Source organism: Rattus norvegicus, chromosome 4 (genome assembly GCF_021556685.1).
Source record: "Rattus norvegicus strain SHRSP/BbbUtx chromosome 4, alternate assembly SHRSP_T2T, whole genome shotgun sequence".
Classification (NCBI taxonomy): Eukaryota; Metazoa; Chordata; class Mammalia; order Rodentia; family Muridae; genus Rattus; species Rattus norvegicus.
Window position 1 is genome coordinate 134291414 of NC_141537.1, and position 20576 is coordinate 134311989.

At 48.9% G+C, this 20576-nt stretch overlaps 1 long non-coding RNA gene across 1 annotated transcript; it reads left to right on the forward strand.

The window, feature by feature from the left end:
- The first annotated feature begins 1295 nt into the window (after window positions 1-1295).
- LOC120102353 (uncharacterized) lies at window positions 1296-5476 on the forward strand. Its single transcript, XR_015687256.1, has 3 exons — window positions 1296-1731; window positions 2900-3027; window positions 5225-5476. It is a non-coding gene; the product is annotated as an uncharacterized LOC120102353 (long non-coding RNA).
- Window positions 5477-20576: the final 15100 nt, after the last annotated feature.

Sequence of the window (20576 nt, forward strand, 5' to 3'; positions counted from 1 at the left end):
AATTAGAGACACAGCATTATCATGGCCCCTGACAGACTCTGGGCCCTAGTGACTACGAAGTGAAGCTTGTATCTAGCCAGTTGATAAATATTTATTGAGCATTTGCTATGCTCTAGTGCTGTACAGAAGTGGAGGGAGGAAGCAGGCCCTGTCCTTAGTGATCTCGTTTCATACTTAGTGTGAGTTCCAGAGCCTTTTAAGGCTGTGGCTCAAGGTGCTGGGTTATATAAGGGCTTTTAGGAATGAGAGGATCCTTTCTTGTTTCTTTTATACTAGGATTTAATAGAAGAAAAAGACATCAGCCTGCTATGGATGGGGCGTTGCCTGAGGGAAGACATGGAGGTTCATCTGAGGTGCTGGACCGTGGACGGTAATGTATGTTTTCACCCTTGTCCTTGCTAGGACCCAGCCCTCCGGAGGCAGTAGCAGGCAGTAGTCATGGAGTACATTCTAGAACATTCAGTTTCCAGACTGTGCCCTTCCTGGCTTCTTACCTTGGTCACACTACCAGTCCTGAGTCTCCATTTCCTCAAATGTGAAATGTTCCGGCACCCAGGGGCTTTACGAGGGTTAGAGGAGAAAACTCATTTGCGGCCTGGTGAGATTGTGAGAAACTCTAGCTATTAATTAATATCACTGGCTGCCAGAGAGTACGGGCCGAGTCTGCACACTGGGCAGAAAGACCTGACCATTAGATGCTTGACATCGAGAACTCATTCATTCTGTCAAGGGCAGACTTGAGTAAGGCAAGAACACTGAAGCAAGTATGGTATTTTTTTTTTTTAAATGTTTGCAGTGCTGGGGATTGAACTCAGGGCTTTGTGTATGCCAGGCAAGCCACTCCACCACTGGGCCACCCTTCCAGTGCTTCAAGTATAGTAACCTCTGGCCTACATCAGCTCAGTGTGCCCTGTGGATCAGTTTCCTTGCTGATACTCTACTCATAAAATGTCACTTAATTTTCTCAAGTCAACAGTAGGGTTGGCTCCCCTCTTCCCAAGTTACAAAAGAAAACCTGGAGGCTGTCATAATCCATTTTTCGTTGTTGTTGTTGTTGTTGTTGTTGCTGCTGTTGTTGCTATAAGAAAGCGTCTGAAACTGAGTAGCTTATAAACAACAGAGGGTTTGGAGTTCATAGTCCAGGAGGCTGGATGTCCAAAGGCATGGACACAGCATCTGTTGAAAGCCTTATGTTATGTCATTATATGGCATGGAATGTCCCATGGAAACAGAACGTCCCTGCCAGCTCAGACTCCTGGATCTCTTCTTAGAGAGCCATTAATATCAAAATAGGGGGTCCTACCCTGATGACCTCCTCTGATATTAGTGGCCTCCCCAAAAGCCCCACCTCCAAACACCATGAATATGTGTGGGTATTAAGCTTACAATGCGTGAGCCATGACAGAAGCTGTAGAGGGATGGCAGATGGGCTGGAAGAGGAACAGCCATGATGGGCTGGCCCCTCCCGCTCTTTCCTTTCCAGGCCAGGTTACGGGAGCCGTGAGCATGGGAGAGATCTGGTTTGGCGGGAGTGTAAACCCTGACCAACGCGCTCCAGCTTTGGAGGGCCGGTTATCGGTGGCTCATTCCCAACTCCAGGAAGGAGTTTTTGGATACTGCAGGGGTGTAGACTAGGATATCTCAGACTTAGAAGAGCTGAAGAGCCTAGGAGCGCCCTTCGTACCCCCAGCCCCCGAGGCCATTTTGCCTTTGTTCTCACTCAGGCTTCTGGTGAGTGGAGTGGCTTTTGTATTAGGGACTGAGGACAAAAGCTGCAGCGTGGGGAGGTTTTCCAGGCAAAGTCCCATCTCTGCCTCCCCACACTGGGGATGAACAGGAAGCTCAGATCCGAGTCTGGCTGCCCTCCTGCAGGCTCTTAAGTTCTGGCCCCGCCCTCTCCCCCCACTACCGGCCTTCTGTTCTCTATTAATATTTAACTGCTCCCAAGCTCTCAGGCACCAACATTCTGCTTTTCCTTCCTACATACTTTTCCACACTGCCCCTCTCCATGGAGTGTCCCTCCCCACCTGCAGCCTGCTTTTCCATTCCCTGCCCGGGTTTCCTACTGATCACTGTCACCGGCCCTATGTGCAAGAGACAGAGTACGAGTAATGGTTGTCCACAGGGACAGGCAGGGCTGTGGGCTGACCAGGGACTTCCCAAGTGGGGCCTGTTTGTCCCTGCAGCACCTACCAGGCTTGTCCCAGGGCTCTCTGCACATATCTGCCTGTAGCCAACTGAGGCGGGTGGGGCGTGATCTCCAGGTGGCGTCAAGAAGAATTTCTGGAAAGGAGCATCATCTGCAAAGAGTGATTGACTGGTTAAAAGTGATGTGGAGAGGTTGAAATGTTACAGGTCCAGAGGAGAGGTTGGAATGTTACAGGTCCAGAGGAGAGGTTGGAATGTTACAGGTCCGGAGGAGAGGTTGGAATGTTACAGGTCCGGAGGAGAGGTTGGAATGTTACCGGTCCGGAGGCTAATTGTCTTATCTCAGGCTGCCTTTAGCTCCCCAGAGAGCGGACAGCTGTTCCCTGCCCCATCTCTGTGTCTGAGCTAACATCCTGTGACTAGTAGATAAAAAACCTTTTGGAATCTATTTATTTAGCAGACCACTAACTTCCACTTACCTGGAAAGTTAATAATGTCATCAGATAACATCTTGTCCCTGTGAAAAGCGGCCACCATTTCACTGGAACAGTCTCTGAGATGGACCCACCAATGCATTCTAAACCTGCCTTGATTTATGACTTTCTTTTCTATAAAGCTTCATGAAAGTGCTTCCCTGTTGGGATTTGGGATAACCTAAATCCATGTTCCCCAGCCATGGAAACTCAAAATGGCTCCAGAAAAAAACAAAACAAAACAAAACAACAACAAACCCATCTCTTTTCCTTTAAAGGTGAAAGCTGTGGGGTTGGCTTTTGTTTGTTTTTGTATTGCATGGAGAGCTCAGCACACACCAGCAGAAACCTGTGGGGAAGTGGCTTGTGAGCTTCATCTCCTGGTGGTGACTTCACAAGGTGCTGGGTATCCTTCCAACGTGGAGCTCTCACCCAGCACACTTTTGTGGGACAGCTCTTGTGTCAGAGTGGGTTACTTCTATTCAATTCCACTGTGGACACGATCTCTTTAGTACAGGCAGAGCAGAGACGGAGCCTAAGAAGGGGTGTGGTGTGTGTGTGTGTGTGTGTGTGTGTGTGTGTGTGTGTGTGTGTGTGTTCATAAGTGCACAAATATGGAGGTTAAGGCTCAACCTCATAGGTTACCTTTGGATGACTTCCCATGTGGCCTGACCAAGGTTCTTCCTCTTGCTTCTCTTTCCCCTCCCCTGACTCCACTCTCGCTCTGCTGAACTCCACCTCAGCTCTCTTCTCCAGGCAGGCCGGTCACTCATGTCTCTCCCTCTCACAGCGAGGCCTTTGCTCCACTCTGTAGTTATTTTTGACCCATCACTAACATCACATTTTAGAATTGAATCGAACTAGACTTGGGGTTTGGACAGCCCCAACTCCATTCAAGACTCCAATCAAAAGGCTCCTACAGCCCCAAACTTGTGAGGGTCCCCCTCCCCCACCCCCAACCTGGGGCAGGCTGTTTACCCTTCGAACGACACAAAGCTAAATACTTCTCATTTTCTCCTCCACAATGAGTCAATTCAGTCCTTGAAGAAAGCACTGACCCCAGTCCCACAGCGGGAGGAACATGTTCTCCCTGCAGAAGCCAGAGGCTTGGGCTGTCAGAAGGAAGCAGCTGCCTATATTTGCTGGGAGACCCTGCCTTTCCCTCCAGTCTCCAGGAAATCCCCCACAACCAGGAAACGGAGCAGAGGTAGAGACTTGTTACTGCAGCCAAGCTGTCCTTTCTCAGGCACAAGAGGACATCTCCCTGACTTCTTCCAGTCTTCTATTAACATCTAATCCACATCTTAATGCTCAAATCACACTCATGTAATCCTAACCCAACAAGATGCCAGCTATTGCCAACACTACAGTCATATCCGTCATCCCCATAGATACCCCAGTCTTCACTGTCAGAGCATCAAGATTCAATCCACCTGTTCTTCCTGTTCTTAAAAGAACCGTACCCGTGCTCACACCAAACGTAGTCTTTTGTGTCTGATATAATGACATCACTGATGTTGCCCCATATTTCAGTATTTGATTGCTTTTGTGTTTTTGAGATGGGATCTCACCATGTAGCCTGGGCTAGCCTGGAACTCAGTATTTAAATCAGAATAACCTCGAGTTCACAGAGGTCCTCCTGCCTCTGCCTCTTAAATACTGGGGTTAAAACTGTGCACCACTATGCCCAGCCTGATTGACCAATATTTGAGATAAGTTCTCTCTATGTAGCCCAGGCTGATCTTGAACCCACAGTTCTACTAAGTCCTGTTTTTGTAGGTGTTTCACCACCACTCCGTGCTCTTTAGAGTTTTTTGTGCTTTTTTAAATTGCTCAGAGGCACTCCATATGTGCAAATAGCCATGTGTCCATTCTAGGTTGACAGGCATGTGGGTTGCTTCTGGTTTTGTGCTATTCCTAAAGCTACTGCGAATATCAAGACTGAACTCATTTCTCTGAGATGAAATATTCAAGCATGTATATGATTCATCTACCTCAGTTTTCCCAAGTAGTCCCACCCATGGAGCTCAGGCTGACCTTGGACGTGCAATCCTCCTATCTTAGCCTCCCCAGTGAGGGATGGCAGTCATGTGCCTCCATGCATGATACCTCAAGCTTTCTCTCTCTCTCTCTCTCTCTCTCTCTCTCTCTCTCTCTCTCTCTCTCTCTCTCCCCCCCCCTCCATCGCTCTCCCTCACCTCTTACTCCTCTGTGTATGTGTATGTATACACCTGTGCTGGGGATAGAAACCAGGGCCTCATGTATACTAGGTAAATGCTCTAACACTGAGCTACTCCCTCAGCCTTGGCCCCACAGGTAGCCACCATCTCTCTGCTTTTAATGTTTTGGTCTCTCTCAGAAGGATAGAGATTTACTTCTAACTCCTCATCTAAGAAACACCAGTATTTCTGTCACGGCCATCCACAGATCATTAGTGCAGGCTTGTTTGACGTCAGACATCAGATGGAGCCTTTTTATGGCACTTCGAAAAAGGCACTTGGGCCTCACGAGCTGCACAATTGAAATTTTACAGCTTCTGCTCATGGTAGGAACAGGTCCCAAAGATGCTATCAACCTTAACAAACACTTGGGGCATATTTCAGGACCTTGTGGCATCGCTCACATTAAAGGCAACATGAGATCACAGGGGCTCCGTGGACACAGCCTTCAGGGCCAGCGGAAGCTCCTCTTTAGAGGCCGTCCATCAGTGCACACCTTCCCCCCAGGAGCCCATCAACTTGAACAGCCACAGTCAGGGGCACAGAGCCCATGATACTCACCAACCTTTGCCTGGCCACTTAGCCTTTTTACAACTCCATGTCCCTTCCAATAAAACAGAACATTCTAGATGTGAACTCTCTGCTACTGTTCTAACACTGTGCTTGCCTGCTGCCACGGTCCCACCATGATTGAAAACAAAATGTTTCTTCTCTAGGTTCCCTTGGTCATGGCGCTTTAGCCCAGCAATAGAGAAGTAATTAGGACAGTAGCCAATCCCGGGAAAGTCTTCTTGTGGTTGGAGCGCCTACAGCTCTGCTGACACACTTGTATATTAAAAGACAACAGAGATTTACCCCCCAAACAGCCCTCACTCACCCCGAACTGTTGTCACTGATGCTAGTGGCTGGGGTCACTCTCTGTACCCAGTGTTTCCCAGTTCTTGGTGTTTTATTCAGAATGAAGTAAAAGCCACACAAATTTCTAAAACTAACAGGGAAGCTATATGTGAAGCACAGTCACGGTGCAGTTGACAGTGGGCCACATGAGGGAAGGTTCTCGGGGCCCTGATTACAGCAGGTGCTTCATTTTGTAGGGTTCAGGAGAGAAGAGTTGGTTACCAAGGAGTGGAGTCTGAGTGGTTCTCTATTTTGACTAACAGATTAGGTCATTCTGTTACTGGACATGTCTGTTCCCATAATACACCTGATTTTAATTATATGCACACCCAATTATCCATAGGCCTAAGATGGTAACTGGGAAGCTCTCCCTAAAAGTTTACTTTCGGATGCAGTTTTGTTTTATTGTGTATGCACCGAAGACCCCTTGCCCACAGTTTCTTAATTATGTTCCAGGGTGTGTTTAGACAGAGGTGGGCTCTATCCCAGGGCTGCTAATGAGAGTAACTATTTCCTTCATTTAAAGAAGGTGTACTGGGGCTTGAAACACATATGAATCTAAGCTGCTAACAGATTGCTAGCTACCCTGTTCAGTGAGGGGTGTATACACAGCCCAAGTCAAGCAGAGTCCTACTTTCTGAGGTATTCCTTATGCTTCTGGACTCACTCTTGTGTTCTACATAACCTCTCTGGGACATCGGCCAGGTTTGAGAACCTGGTAGAGGCTAAGAGCTAGAAGTTAATGCATGCTGCTCTGCTTCCTTATAACACAGCACCCAGCTTCCCTGAGGCAAGGGCCCTCCACATACCCAACTTTTTCTATGATGAATCTTGGGAGTCCCACCACGACCCAGCCAAGCTCCTTTGACCTGAGCTGTGGCAAACAGCATTTGGACTCAAAGAGAGGAACCTGGGACACCCTTTGGGTGAAAAGAACTCCAACCTCACTGAAAAGAACAAAGGAAGGGCCATGACAGCTCCAAGGATCCTTAACTGGCAAGGAAGGCTTGTGGTTAGTCAGGCTCTGGATCCCAGACTCTGAGCCCAGCAGTGGAATTTTTACAGGGAAGGAAGTGAGGTCTGGGCCCACCAACACTTTGAACCTACTTGGTGCTCCTTTTGGCTCCATGCTACATGACTAGGACTTTCCACAGACACCCACCCAGAGCCCAGGCCATCCTGACGCCTGTATCACACCTGGACAGTCACTATACAGGCCCAGATCCTTGGCCACCAAAACCTGGCTCTGCTATCCACTGTACAATGCCTTAGGTGGAGACAGCACATCCTACCTTTGACCATGGCAGCTTCCTGAGAAGTGCCCTCCTCTTGCCTAGTATGGAGTCCTTTTCAATGTCTAAAGAGAGAGACTGATGCTGTGGCTCCCACCTGGAGGCGGGTGTCCAGTTGCTGACTCAGATGCCTCTCTCCCTGGACATTCTGGGCTCTGTCCACCCTGTGCCTCATGGACCTGCATGCAGGGGGTCTCTGTTTACTCACGAGTGAATTCATGGTAGGAGCAAATATGGGTTTGTTTTTGTTTAGTTTAAAGATGGGTTTATTTACCTATTTCTGTGGTGCCCACAGAGGTCAGAAGAGTCTCAGATCTCCTGGAACCGGAGTTAGAGAGGGTTTTGAGCTGCCAAGTAGATGCTCTTAATCACTCAATGTTCTCCCCAGCCCCCAAGTTTTAGAAGGTTACTCAGCCTAGTATCCTCCTAAATACTACACATGTATTAACAAATTCATCTGGCGCTCACAAAACCCCAGGAGGTGACCCTAGCACATCTCCAGCTTCTAAGTGGAGATGAAGACACTGAGAGGTTAAATAAGTCCTCTAGGACCACAAAGACAATAAGGTGAGATCCCATCCTACTGTGAGAACCTTCCTACTGTGAGAACCATCCTACTGTGAGCCCATCCTACTGTGAGACCATCCTGCTATAAGGTCATCCTACTATAAGGTCATCCTACTGTGAACCCATCCTACTGTGAGACCATCCTACTGTGAACCCATCCTACTGTGAGCCCATCCTACTGTGAACCCATCCTACTGTGAACCCATCCTACTGTGAGGCCATCCTACTGTGAGTCCATCCTACTGTGCGCCCATCCTACTGTGAGAACCATCCTACTGTGAGAACCTTCCTACTGTGAGCCCATCCTACTGTGAGCCCATCCTACTGTGAGCCCATCCTACTGTGAGACCATCCTGCTGTGAGGCCATCCTACTGTGAGCCCCTCTTACTATGAGACCATCCTACTATAAGGTCATCCTACTATGAGCCCATCCTACTGTGTGCCCATCCTGCTGTGAGCCCCTCTTACTGTGAGACCATCCTGCTATGAACCATCCTACTGTGGTTTCATGGGAACAGATGGAGGGAAGGGAGAAGGGTGAGGAAGGGAAGGAGGGATGAATGGAAGAAAAGGGCCTGGAAGGAAGGGAAGGAGAACAGATGGCAGGGTGGTGGGAGGTGGAAGGTGGGAGAGAGGGAGGGGTGGGGAGGCAAGCAAACAGCTCATTTGGGAGGTGACAGAGCCCTGCATGAGTGAGTAGAGAGTCAAGACACAGTCATAGCCACGGTGGCTCAGGACGGGTGAGTTACCAGCCATGCCTCTGCAAACAACTGGCACTCTTCCCAAAGGGATTTTCTCTGGCGCCTGTAAAGCCACACCCTGCATGTCCAAGAAGAGGGGATTTCATAAATGAGTTACAGGTTCTGCCCTCAACAGAAACCGTGAGCAGCACATCTGAAATAGATTCGTGGGACACTGACAGACAGACGGACAAAGGCCACCTAGCAGGATTTTATTATGAGTTTTCATAGCAAACAAAGTCTTCACCTCAGGGGTTTTCTTTCATGGTGGGCACGGGTTGTTTAGTAAAAGTGATAGACGTCACAACAGTTCTCAGAAGCAAAAGTGTGGCTTGGGTATCTACAAGCTAGCTATGTAACCCCCTGAAAACACAAAGGTTCTTTAATAAAGTCTTCATGGCTGACTGGTTTTTCTTTGGTACAAAAATAACTTTTTATTTTCTTTTTTTTAAAGGCAGGATCTCCTGTAGCCCAGGCTGGGCTTAAACTGTGTAGCCAAGGATGACCTTATCTCAGTCTCTCAAATTGTTAGGTGTGTACCATTTTAAACGGACGGCGGGACATTTCTGTGCAAACAGTTGATTTGGAGCCAAACCTTCTGTGACCTGAGAAAGCAAGGCATTTGCTGAGTTTTGATGCATGTGATTTTGTTTGCTCCCCAGTCACTCTTCAGGCCACCAGAAGGGGGTCCCTACTTCAGCATGTCCTATCTATCCTGCACAGCTTCTAGTAGGTCAGGCCTCTGTCTTTGTCTCAGCAGGCCTGAAGCTTGGGTGCAAGCTGGGCCTGTTCACCAAAGCCACCTTGCAGAAGGGTCTCTTCCTTAGGAGAGTGTGGCAGATCATTGTTGGGGTTCATCTTGTGCTCTGTATATTCAGATGCTGAGTTATGTACCCCAAGATCGGGTTGCAGTCTAGACATGGGCATTGTATTGACCAATGGGCTATAAAGAATGCCCCATTAATCTCTGATTGGGGAATAAAAGGCTGGAGCCTAGGCGAGGGCAGGAGAGAGAGAGGAAGACAGACCTTAAGGCTGAGTAGGGGGTCTCAGGTAGGGACCACGAGGGGAAGGAAATGAGGATGAATGGAGCATGTGGCCAAAAGAAACTCACATTGAAGACACATATATGACAGCAAGACTCTGCTGGCGAGTAAGTAATGGAGAGCAATGGGCATTTATCTGATGTTAATAGCCTAGCTGGGTTATCATAGTCTCAGAACCTGCCCAGCTTAGGTTTGTAGTTTGCTAGTAAATTCTGATGTCTTTGTGTTGTTTATTTGCGAGCAAAACGGGAAAGAGTGGGGCAGACACACCCCTTAAGATTACTACAGATCATGCTGGACTAGGCTATCAGGTCCAAAAGAAACTCCATTTCCCCAAATTCTGGCAGTTAGAAAAGAAGCCAGCATCCTCAGGAACTTGTGGGGCTGAGTATCTTCTCCCAAAGGGAGCCATTTCCCTTCTCACTGGCTAAGTAGTTATCTAAGGTGCCTAATAGCACACCAGAGTTCACACTGGCCTTCAGGCTCCCTCTGTATCACAAGTAGTGTTTCACATTCCAGAGTCCATGCTCCTGACATTCTAGCTTCTTACCTCCCTCCTCCCCTAAGCTTCCCCAGCTCACTGGCTACCCTCCCCCAGCTACTCTTCCTTGGTATAACTGCACTGTTGCAGCTCTGCTCCCCACTTTGCACATTCTGGTCTGCTCTCAGTCTCCCTCTTTTTCTGATCTCCTGGTTCTCTCATGGCCAGGAACACAGTGCTGCCCATGTTCAGTCTACTGCATTCTCTCTCTTCCAGATGCCTCTGGCTATTCTCTATTCTCTCTCTCTCTCTCTCTCTCTCTCTCTCTCTCTCTCTCTCTCACACACACACACACACACACACACACACACACACACACACTACAGATGTTTGAAACCTGAAAACCTGCATTTCAAGTCTGTATCATTAATTGCCTTCTAGTACCTTCTACAGACTTAGGCTGAGATAGTAACATTCAAAATCTCAGCATGTCTTGCAGATCTAAGTTGCTGGGCGAGGTGACACACACCCGTGCCCCACCCTCTGGAATAGGAAGCCCCAAATTAACCACTTTTTGTAAGTTGCTTTGGTCATGCTGCTTTATGATAGCAATAGAAAAGTAACTAAGACAGACCCCTGCCTTCCACCAACCCAAAAGCTAAGAATGTGGACACACCAAGACAAGAGGATCTTGAGTTTGAGGCCAGCAACATTTGAGCTACAAAGTGAGACCTTGCCTCAAAAGTAGAAAACAAAACAAAACAAACAAAAAACCAAAACAAACAAAAAACAAAACAAAACACCACCAACAACAACAAAAACAATCACCCCTGGTTCAGAAAGCTTGAAAAGTGGATTTTGGATGTCTGAAGATAACCTACTGCAGCTTTTCCCACCATGAATCAGGTCCTCCCCCTTCTCCCCCTCCTCCCACTCCTCCTCCTCATCCACACCTAGGAACAGGGATGGCTTTGACATTAAAACACAGAGAAGGTGATTTCAAGCAAATATGGAGTTTAGGCCTCAAAACTAGGCAATGCTCTCCCTTCTGTCTTCTGGGAGCTGTCCGTTGCTGTGTGAGCCACCAGGCTGGCATGTTGAGTGACAGGAGCCCGTTGAATGGCTCTGCCTTCTGAGACCGTAGCTCAAGTAAACATGTGACCACACCCATCTGAAACCAGCCACAGTGGGAAGTTTGCACAGCTGAGCTGCTGACCACAAAACTGAAGTAAGAGGCGACCACATTCACTCAGATTGTTATTATTGATACAAACAAGAAAGGATCCAGTGCTCTCACCTCAAATGCAGTCAGAGATGATTCAGAATGTGAGTGACCATGCATGGCCAGGAAACACAGGTCCAGGCTCTTCTAAATATCGTGTGACAGGACAGTTTCATGGTGATAGAACAAAGCTAGTAGAGTCAGGGCAGTCTTTCCCATGCATTAGTGGGACTGTGGTGGTTTCAGCAAAGCTGGAGAAATTGTGCTTTGAGCCTCAGTCACCTGCCATCGTCTGTCGTTCTTAGCCTTTGGGTTGGTGGAAGGTAGGGGTTTGCTGTGACCAAACACCATGGGCTAAGCAACTTATAAAAAGCATTCAACTTAGGGCTCACTGTTCTCACTGTTCCAGAGGGACCATCATGGTGGGGGAGTGTGGGGAGCGTGGCGGCAGGTAGGCAAGGCGCCGGAACAGTGAGAATTTACCTCAGATCACGAGCACAAGGCGAGAGAGGGTTAACTGAAATGATGTGGGCTTTTAAAACCTCAAAGCCCATACTCAGTAACACACCTCCTCCAACAGAGCCACACCTCCTAATCGTTTACAAACCCTTCTACCAACTGAGACCAAACATTCAAATATATGAGCCTATGGGGGCCCTTCTCATTTCAGCCACCACAGGTCTATATGTGCGTCCATCCCCTAAAGGGTCTTCAAGACAGTCAATAGGATGTCAGAGCAAACTCAGAGGAAGACAGACGGTCATTACAGAAGGTACAGATAAATCAAGGCTATCTGGTTCCCAACCTGTAACACCCTGAAGGCTTCACAGAGTCACAGACGTCCTGGGCAGCCAAGCAGCACAGGAGAAGCTGTGACAGGTATGCCTCCTCCTCCAACCTCAGGTTACATTGCACAGCGACAGCTCAGCAAGATACTTTCCCAGGAGAAGAATCCTTGTGACAACATAATGTCCTCTCAGGTATCGAGATGTGGGAGATGACACAGTGAGACATTCTTCTCAGAATGTGTGTGAGTCCATTGGTGCAAAAACACAGTTATTACCTCAAAGGGAATAAGAACCCTGTCTTAGGATTACTATTGTTGTAATAAAACACCATAACCAAAAAGCAGGTTGGGGAGGAGAGAGTTTATTCAGCGTACACTTCCACACTGCTGTTCATCACCACTGGAAGTCAGGACAGGAACGAAACAAGGCAGGAACCTGGAGGCAGGAGCTGATGCAGAGGCCTGGGGTGGGGGGTGGGGGGTGGGGGTGCTGCTGACTGGCTTGCTCCCATGACCTGCTCGGCCTGCTTTCTTGTAGAACCAGCTCAGAGAGAGCACTGTCCACAATGGGCGGGGCCCTCCCCCATCAATCACTAATTTAAAAAATTCCTTACAGCTGGATCATCTGAAGGCATTTACTCAATTGAGGTTCCCTCTCTCTGATGACTCTAGCTCGTATCAAGTTGTCATAAAACCAGCCAGCACAGAGACAGTTCATCCACAAGTGACCATAGCCTCGGAACACGGATTTGGGTTGTTCTGAATGACACAGTCCTTGGTGGCAGTGTCTGTGTGAGACTGCCTTACCTACAGAAAAATGGAAACTGTAAATCAAGGCACTTACCACCTCCGTCGATGGAACCATAGCCAGGCTATAGCTGTGACCATGCTGTAGGGTTCAAATATTATCTGGCGGCATTCTTAGCATCTTGGTAGATGCTAGGAGGCTGCTAAGTATGTATTAAGGCTTCGATGTCGTGGGCTGTTAGGTCAGACACAGGGATGGGCAATGACTTTCAAAGGGGCTAAAAATGGCCCAGGATAATCTGGCTCCAGCCTGCAACATTCTGACTGGACGTAATCACAAAACCCAGGCAGTATGGCCTTGTAAAAGTCTTAACCAGTGCAGTTGTTCTTTGACTCACGAGCCTCGCTCGACCACTTCCCCTGTGCCGCAGAACGTGGTGCTCCTGGGAGACACGTTCCCACATGCTCTTCTTCCAAATGGAATTATAATCACAGAGGGAGGAAAAGGCTCCGTTACTTGGTTCTAACGTTTCCCTGGAGAATTCAGTTTAGAACTCCCTGTGCGTCGAGAGAAGACACTTCCCTGACCCTTACAAGTTGCTCCAGGCTGGTAACCTCTTCAAAGCCCCGGGTAACAGGGGACCCTGCATCACCGGGTGGGGAGGTCTTAAAGGTTAACCTGGTACATTAGAGCCAACCAGAAGACAGCACAGGAAGCTCAGAGTTGTGAAGGTAGTGTCACAGCCCCAAGGCCCCGGCTGATCTTTCCCTGCACAGAGCAGTCTGCAAGCCCCGTCTCCTAGTATTTACTTCTAATTGAAAGCCAGCATGCTGAGCAACTCCACCCAGGCGTGAAAGTGCAGGCCCGTGACAGCTCCCTCAGCCCTCTGTTCTCAGAGCGAGCCGCCATGGGCTTGAAAGGGAAAATGTCAAGGAGACATAGAATTAGAACTTGATTTTGCTTTTGAAAAAGATCTCTCACGGAGACACTCCGATGTTCGCATAATTACTCAGAGCCTTTGAGAGGCCAATCAGGAAAGGAGAGGGGAGGCTCTATTCTTAGCGGGAGGGGGGGGATACCACATATGACACCTTACTGCGTAGCCCAGGTTGCCCTTGAACTTTCGCTCCTCCGGTCTCTGCCTCCAGAGTGCTAGGATTACAGGCATGTACCACCATGACTGACTAGATAAAAAGGGTATTAGAAAATTTACTAGAGAACAAACAAGATTCCCTTAGGGGCCACAGAGGCTGTTCTGGGGAACCTGTGGGTGGTTGTATCTCTCCGGCAAACATTCTGCCCAAAGATTCGGCTCCAGTGGTCTTTCGTCTGAGGGTAGATACTGTCTGGGAAGCTCCCTCAGTCTGCTTCCACGATGCACAGCCACACCCAAGTTTGCACATTCACCTGCCTGCTTTGTGCATTCAGGGCTAATCCTGGTGACACTGCCCAGAGCCTGGGGTAGCTCGGTGGTACTTCGCTCCACACAATCCTGGACTCAACAGGGTGAGGAAAACATCAGGTATGCTGGTTCTGTGTCGGAACACGTTCCTGCCTTCTTCCGTCCCTGCCTGCCTTCTCAGGAATATGCATGCTGGAATCAGACGACCTCACCTAAGCACTGAAACAATCTTCGCCATTGATGTCATCTTGAGCAAGATGCCTGAGTGACTCTCGGAACCTGGCTTTCCTCACTGGTGAAACAACAAAAGCCCACACCATGGACGAGACCCTCTCCTGCCTAACAGTGACCAGGCAGCTAGGAGCTGTGGGGGAACTCGATGAGCCTGCCTGGAGCAGCATTCCTTGTGGCTAAGTCTGGCCAGGACTGCAGCCTCTGGCCAGTGAGGTGTAATCTAAGTGCAGTGCAGGGTTGCTAAGAATGTGGATAAAGGAGACATTACCAAGGTGGCACTTTAAGACCTTCCTTCTGGCTTTCTTTCTTTGTCTTTCTGTCTACCGTGGAAGGACATGCTGGGAAGCTGGCCATCAACAAACCAGTTATAAGAGCTTTTGCCTGGAAGCCAAACTGGCTGGCATCTTAATTTTGGACACCCTGGGGCTCCCTTGCATGAATGAGTTTTCCTGTATAGGGCATAGCCCAGCATCTGGCTCACAGAGCTTCTGGGCACGGTCTCCTCCACCCTCACACACAGAAGATATTTCTATTGCAGCAGCTGTTGTGCTCTCAGAGACTAACACAAATAGCAGACACTTATGCCTCACAGCTCTGGACACCCAAAATCAAGACACCAGCCTGTTTTCCCGGGGTAGAGTTATCTCCCGGCTTGTTGATGGATGTGTCTGTCCTTACATGGTGGTCAGAAAGAAAATACTGGTCTGTCTCTACCCTTCTGTCTTTCCTCTCTTTCTCTCTCTTCTTCAGTTTTAAATTCACTACGTAGTTAGAGATGCCCTTAGATGCCTGCCTCTAACTATTAAGTGCTAGGATTGCCAACACACAGCACTTTAACCCACTAATGCGATGCTGGGAATGAAACCGAGGGCTCTCTGCATGGCAGACAAGCACTGAATACACCTGAAGCCCTAATGTGTGTAACCCAGGTTGGTCTTGAACTCAACAGTCCTCTCCCTCATTCTGTTTGCCCTTTGCCTGCCAGTGTGAACTGGTCTTAGGTTGCTGAAGCTGACTTTGAACTCCTGATCCTCCTGCCTTTTCCTTTCAAGTGCTAGGAATACAGACCTTTCTTTCCCTTTCTTCTTACAAAATTATTAATTTCATCCCAGGGAACAGACACTCCCCCTCCCCCGCCTTGTCTAACTCTGCCTCTCAAAGGCCCTGTCTCAAAGCTCCATCATATTGGGGTTCGAGTTTCAACACATGAACTTGAGAGAGACTCAAAAACTCAGGGGTGCAATTGGAAACACTAAAAATTTGAGTTAGCTCAAGTTACATTAGCCTCTGGAGCCTGCCTGGATTTGGGCCTGACACCCTGAGGGCCTGATACAGGGAGATGAGGTTAGAACACTAAAGGCAGCCCACTGATGGGGCTTCCATGTCCACCCCTCCTGCAGTCTGTGGATGTGCAACTGAAGGAGAGTCATTCGTCAGAGCCGCTCTTCAGGAGGCCGCACTGGTGGCTCAGTAGTTACAGACTGTGCACTGCTCTTGCAGGGGACCCAAACTCAATTCCCAGCATTCACATTAAGTGGCTCGCAGCCAGCTGGAATTCCAGCACAGGGGTTGTGGCGTCTCTTATGTTTCCAGGCACTTACACAGAAGTGCACTCGCCCACACACCAAGAGGCACCAGACCAGGTGATGGCGGCTCAAGAATAACCCAGGGAGGAAAGGCCATGCCATGGAGGGAGAGACAGGGGTGGTAGGGGTGGTGGGGGTGGTGGGGGTGGTGGGGGTGGTGGTGTGATCACAGTCCCTGGAGGCATGTTGAAACAGGGCTGCCATGGATCAGCTGGGCTGGAGGAGGAAGAGCAAAGGTGAATTAAGGGACAGGAAAGAACAGTGAGAGGTCGCAAGGGAAGTCAGTCACCCAGAGAATGACATATCAGATTAAGCCCTAACCTTATAAGTGCACACACACACACACACAGATACTTAAAATAAAAATAAATATTTAATTAGTAGTAAAAAAAAAAAAGAGCCACTTGTCATTCAATGAACCACTAAGAAGAGAAGACCTCAGGAGTGAGTGGGACAACCAACATCACACCCATCACACATCTGACCCTCTGCTAGGGAGACAACTGTGTTCAGGGGCAATTGTAGGGGTGGGAGCAGAGCAGAGGGGAGGCATGCGCTAGGAATGACTCTGCAAGAACGGAGGGTAGCTCCAATGGGAGTCTCACAGGAGAGCTTGGTATGGAAGATGGAGGGGATGGGGGCAAACAGGACGAGCACATCTCCTTGCCTCCACACTGGCTGTCAACCCCAGGTGACAGATGTCACGTAGGCCTGTGGAGAGACTCTGCAACAGGGGCCGGAACCTCTACTGAGAGACCCAGGCAGCTCATGGTGACCCCACATGAGGGAACTGGTTTCTACTCTGTTCCCATGTTCTGTGGCTAACCAAAGGCCATTAAAGCCAGAGCTGTGGATGACTACTGCTAGCCTTCCAGAGAGCCAGACAAAAGGGCACACAGACTCTGCAGGGGCTTGGGGCTTTGGGTTTTCCCTGTCCATCTTTGAAATGTCCTTTTGGAGTATCTTCTATTATTATAATCCCAATTACAGCTGAGGAAACTGAGGCCCAGGGAGAGACACTGGTCCACGTGTACATTGAAAACACATCATTTTGTAAAGAGATCCAACTTGAAGTTTCTAGAATGAGGCAGAGGTTTGTGGTTGGTTTTAGCAGAGCTGTCCTGACAAGAAATTTCTAATTGATTTGTTTTTTGTTTTTGTTTTCAAGACAGAAGCCTCATGTAGCACAGGCGGACTTTGAAACACCTGTGTAGCCAAAAATGACCCTGGACTTCTGATCTTCCTGCCTCTACCATTTCTCTACCCTTGATTTATGTAGTCTCTGGGATTGAACCCAGGGCTTCATCCATGCTAGGCAAGAAATACACCACTAGTCCCAGACAAATAAGTGCTAGTGAGTCTTGATTGCAAGTCTCCATGAGGTCTTACCAGCTAGCTGGCTCTGGCCCGTGGGAGGTGCACACTTTGATGGCCCTTATTGTTTTACTGTGGAAGACATAGAGCATTAATGAGACTGAACTAGACAGGTTCTAGGGCCCCTGGAGACCCCGAGCAGTCATGTACCACATTCTTGGCCACCACACAAACATCACAGGCTGTACTTTACCAACCTGAATGATGCAGCTTCCTGCACACTGAGGCCGTGTGGTGCACTGAAGCTGTATGTTTGGGCGCTTGCTGATCGAAACTCAGTGATGTAGTGAGTGCAGTGATGACCCGAATCACTACTTTTGACTTGTCAAAACAAAACCAGAAAATGTCCCCACCACCCACAATGAAAATGTGTGCTAAAATAACAAAAGTCTTTCCACTGAACTCCGGGAACTCCTCACTGAGCGATACCAAGGTGGCTGACATTGCCAAGAATAGCACACACCAAAAAGTAATAATAATAATAAAAAAAAATCAGGGCCACCCGCTTGGACCCTCGTAGTCACAGTCTCTATCACTACACCTGAAAAATCCCAACTTTGACCTGCCTTTGTGCTCCGAGATTAAAGGTTCCTGGGGAGGAAGGAAAAGGCATTCGAGAGCCATGGTATCTCTCAGCGCCATAGGCCATGAGTCCGTGGGGACTCTGTTGGAACAAGCCACAGGAAATCAGGGTTTGTCTGGCTAAAAGTCAAAAAGCAATCTGTTAGGTCACGTCCCAGAGAAAGCCTGGCTTCAGGTATCCGTTGGCTAGACTTCAAGGATGTCATCATGACATGCAGCTCCCCTCTCTGCCTCCACTCCACTCCGCTGACTCTGGTGCCAGCCTCCGTTCTACTTGTCGTCACGGGGGCTGCACAGCCCTCGGGCCACACATTCCGAGTAGGTCAGATCCAGGTTCGTAGCAGAGATCTACTTCAGTGGTGTACACTGGGACAGGACAGGAGGGAGGGGAGTCTATGATGGTGGGGAGAGAAGGAGCCCTTCACTCTGGAGCCTGGCTAAGCGTCTCACTAGCAACCAGCAGACAGCAAGAATCTCGGAGCAGGAATGCTGGCTCTCAAGGCTGCTGACACAATATTCCTTGTAGATAGAGCTCGTTAAAGTAGTTCTGAACTGGGCTTAAGGCTTAAGCCTGTGTGACCTTCAGGGATGGCCTGATTCTATGTTCTGAGAACCTCACAAACAATGAAGGGAAAAAAAAAGAAACAATAAAAATAAATATTTAAATAAATAAGTAAACAATCCTTAAATAAATAATACTTAGATAAATAAGTAAGTCTTAGTCAGGGTTCCTATGGCTGTGATGAAACACCACGATCAAAAGCAAGTTGGGAAGGAAAGGGTCGAGCTGGCTTACATATTCTGAATCGCAGTCCATCGAGGGAAACCAAGGCAGGAACTGAAACCAGGCTTCTGTCTGGAGGCAGAAGCCGATGCAGAGGATGTAGAGAGGCGCTGCTTACAGGCCTGGTCCTTACGGCTTGCTAACCGCTTCCATAACTCACAGTTGCTCAGCCTTTCCCTCCCCAGCCCTGCAACCCTTGAGATCTGGGATTTTACGTCATCGGGAGTGCCTACTTAGCACTCCTCAGGAGCTGCCCTATGGTCTCATTTAGGTTTTGAAGTGTGACTTCAGGAACTTCCAAATCAACATTTGTGGCTACTATAAAGACAATACTGGGGCTGGAGGGATAGCTCAGTGGTTAACAAGCACTTACTGCCCTTCAGAAGGTCCTGAGTTCAATTCTTATACCAGGAGTGTGGCAGCTCACCACTGTCTGACGCCATCAACAGATGTGCATGCAGACAAACACACATACACACACATATACACACACACGTACATGCACACACACACACGCACACACACACGTCAAGAAACAAGAAAAGACAGTACCAGCTCCCCTTGAGAAGCCTATGCCCACACTTGAGGAGTCTCTTCTCCCCACAAGGGCTTCTATTTCTATTTATCAGCTCATCCTCAGAGTCGTTCCCACTTTCATAAAGTCAAGAATCCAGCTTTAGCTAAGTGGAGGTCCCTAAAAGGAAACCAGGCTGCAAGACAGACCACAGGGCCTCTGCAGCCAGAAGCCCATTTGCAGGAGTTTCCGAGCTCCCCATATTGCAGTGAGTGACCCCCTCTCCTAGTCCCTCAGGGGTCCCCTAAGGAGGAAGGCATGCCCAACTCCTGACTCAGCCTCCTTCAGCACTTCATTCTGTGGCTACATCTGAGCCTGGATGTGGCCTTCTCCCAGAAGCCATCTCAACCCGGCATGACAGTACTTCCTTTCACCTCAATTCCCTCATCGTCTGTTCTCATCATCCCTGAACCTTTATCGCTCACCTGTAGCCAGACAGGAAGCTGTCTGAGGTTTACCTTATCCGTGCTCCTCTCTGAGAATCCACCACAAAGCATGACCTGGGGTAGAAACTCAGTGATGCTGAATGGATGGATGGATGGATGAATGAATGAATGAATGAATGAATGACAATGGGGGTGGCCAGTAAAGTCTCCCTCAGTGACTGGGGTCCCTTTGGTCTTAAGGCTGGTACCTGCTTCCACATTAGTTTTATACTTCTTTTTCTGGTCTTTGCCTGCCCCCCTCCCAATCTCCTCTACCGGTACCCAGAGCAGTGTAAACTCAGAACCTGTGCTGACCTCTGAGCCTAATCTGCAGGACCCTCCATGTGACCTACGGAGTCCTGGTCCACTCACCCCCACTTCTACTCCAGCAGACAGTCCTGTCCCTCAAGTGCCATGGGAACTCTTACCTTGCCCCTGCTGTTCCTGGAGCAGCACAGTCCACCTCTGAGTCTTTGCAACTCGTTTCTTGATGACTTTTGGATGTTAGCCCAGGCTCTCCCCCGATTGCCGGCTAAAGTTAAACAGAGCCCCCGCTGCCTGCTGCCGGGAGCTTCAGTCTTCCTGGTGCTGGTGATTGGCATCTGGAACTCTGATCCTGAGCTTAAGGGCATAAACGCTAAAACACCAGATTCACAAAGCAGGAGGGTGTGGTCGTCCCCCTCCCGGGTGTCTCCACAACTGGACATCAATGCCAGCTGCATTGATGAACAAAAGACAGAGGGGAGGAGGTAGGAAGGGAAGCGAAGCAAGGACAAGAAGAAGGCATCCAATCTAAGGGTAACTGAGCAGAGAGGACCGTGAGTGCAGGGATGTCCCTCAGTTGTCAGAGTACTGACCTAGCATGCACAATCGCAGGGGCCCCTGAATGCCATCCCCAGCACTGTACAAACAGGGTGTGGTGGCAAATGCTTGTAATCCCAGCACACTGGAGGTGCACGTAAGAGGATCAGGAGTTCGAGGTCATCAGCTACAC